This window comes from Anopheles gambiae (assembly GCF_943734735.2).
Source record: "Anopheles gambiae chromosome X unlocalized genomic scaffold, idAnoGambNW_F1_1 X_unloc_123, whole genome shotgun sequence".
NCBI classification, from domain to species: Eukaryota; Metazoa; Arthropoda; class Insecta; order Diptera; family Culicidae; genus Anopheles; species Anopheles gambiae.
This window is the reverse complement of record NW_026902580.1, coordinates 10001-12500: the sequence shown is the minus strand read 5'-3', so window position 1 is coordinate 12500 and position 2500 is coordinate 10001. Positions and strand designations below refer to the sequence as shown.

Below are 2500 nucleotides of genomic sequence, written 5' to 3'. Positions count from 1 at the left end.
ATTACTACTCGGACCTGCCTTATTAGGCATCATCCTTACCAAGGTGGTCCATAGCTTCGTCGCTCTCTCCACCGCATACCTGATGTGTGAAGTGTAATCGAGGCGGTCATCTAAGACCATCCCCAAATACTTTAAGCTGCGCGACGAATGTACTACGTGATCACCTACCCTGATAGCCCCATGTTGTATCCTCTGATGGGAACTGACCATAATGAACTCGGTCTTGGTCGGGGCTATCTTTAATCCGTTGTCGGTCATCCATCTGTCGATGATGCGAATCTGGCTGGAAACGAGAATTTCAATATCATCAACACAATTACCTTCCACCAACAATACTATATCGTCTGCATAGCCGATAATCCGTGCACCTTCCACCATTGCAACTCGTAGGACTCCGTCGTACATGAGGTTCCATAACGTTGGGCCAAGTACCGAGCCTTGAGGTACACCCGATGTGACTGCAATCTCTGCCGGTCCATCTGTGGTATCATACATCAGCACACGATTCCTAAAATAATCACCAATGATATCATAAAGATACTTAGGAGTGTTAATTCTCTGTAAAGCATTTGCAATCGCCAACCACGAAGCACTGTTGAAAGCATTAGTAACATCTAATGTAACAACTGCACAATACCGTCCACTGTATCTGTTTCTACTTCTAGCTACCGAAACAATGTCCACTACCCGTTTAATCGCATCAACTGTAGATCGACGACTTCTGAAACCAAATTGGTCATCAGACAGTCCGTTGACCTCCTCGATGTGTGCATTTAGCCGTTGCACTATGATGCGTTCTAAACCTTTACCTGCCCCGTCTAGTAGACAAATGGGGCGAACTGAACCCGGTTCCCCTGGTGGTTTGTTCGGCTTCGGTATTAACACCAACCTCTGCCTTTTCCACTCATCGGGGAACTTCGCGTTCTCTAAACAGCCTTGGTAAACCCTGCAAAATGCAGCGGTTGCAGTCAACATACCAACTTTCAGCGCCTCATTCGGGATACCATCTGGTCCCGGCGCCTTCTTGTTAGGTAGTCTCCTAGCAACCGCAAGAATCTCATCATTAGTTACCCTTTCAAACTCTCGTGGCTGATCGATACGATATTCAGGCCACACCGTGTTTGGGTGAGTAGGAAAAAGCTCGCTCACCACTTCCCTAAACTCGTCCAATGTCATGGTTCGGGGTCCAATCGAACCCTCGGCCACTTTCTTGAACGTATGATATACAATACCAAATGATGCGTTGTTCGCTGTTCCCAGGAACTCTTTCCACTTCCTCTGTCGGGTATGCTTGATCAATCGCTTGAGGGCATTCCTTGCCACCTTGAACTCGTCCCTAAAAGAAGAATAGAGATCAGTATTGAATGCTCTTTGCGCTAATCGATCGCGGTGTTTGCACTCTTTGCGAAGTGCCTCAATCTCTAACGTCCACCAAAATGCACTCTTGTTAGGAGTGTACCTCTTACGCTTAGTCATCGTCGCATTACACGCCGTGACAAGTATACGCATTAAGTCTTCGCTTGTTGTGACCTCGGTCTCAAAAGCGGCTTGCATCATAACTTCAAATATATCTTTGCTAAAATACTTGATGCTCCATCCCGTTATGGGTCGGGACAGGTTACGCACGCTTTGCGTCTCGAGATCTATTCGTATCGCACGATGATCCGAGTTCATATAACTAGATAACACCTCCCACTTAAATGATCTTGCTATGGTTCTGCTCGCAAAAGTAAGATCAACTACTGACGTACGCCCTGGTCCAACATAAGTTGGGGTGCTACCGTCGTTCAATAAAATTGCGTCAATCTGCGCAAAGGTTGATAAGACCAACTCACCTCTTCGTTTCTGGGTTTCTCCACGCTCGCCAAGTTGGTTGTTCCAACTTGCTGACCAAGCGTTGAAGTCCCCCCCGATAACGAATTTGTGGATACCGGTTACGGCCATTACCGTGTTATCCAACATGTTCTGAAATTCTTCCATACTAAATCTAGGTGGCGCGTAAACGCTAACCACTCGCATATCACCTATGTCAACTATCATTAAACCCTTCAGAGCCTTACTGACTACCTTAACTGGTAAGTCCGCGTTAACCACTACCGCTGCTGTGTTATCGTCATTGCGTAACACTTTGACGTTGGTTGTTGCCAGATACGGATCTGCAATCAACACTATATCCGCAGATTCTTCCCTAATCGTTTGCCACATTAACTGGAATGCAGCATAACTATGATTCTGGTTATGTTGTAGCAACCTAACCATTAAGATCTAATCGTTCGCCTTCTAGGACACATATAACTGCCCGTTGCGTGAAGGTTCTGTGACCTCGTACCGCAATCCAAACACTTGACAGAGTTGGTACAAGCTTGCTTCTTGTGTCCACTCAAACCGCATTTCCAGCACAGATTACTTCTGTCTGGTTCCCTACAATGGTAGCTCGTATGGCCTACCTTCCAACACTTATAGCATTTCTGCTCTTCCATAACCTCGCGGATATGGCATA

General features: G+C 46.3%; 1 pseudogene; it reads right to left on the bottom strand.

Annotated features, from left to right (window-relative positions):
• LOC133394395 (large subunit ribosomal RNA) overlaps positions 1 to 2500 on the bottom strand; it is a 9185-nt pseudogene that overhangs the window by 2527 nt on the left and 4158 nt on the right.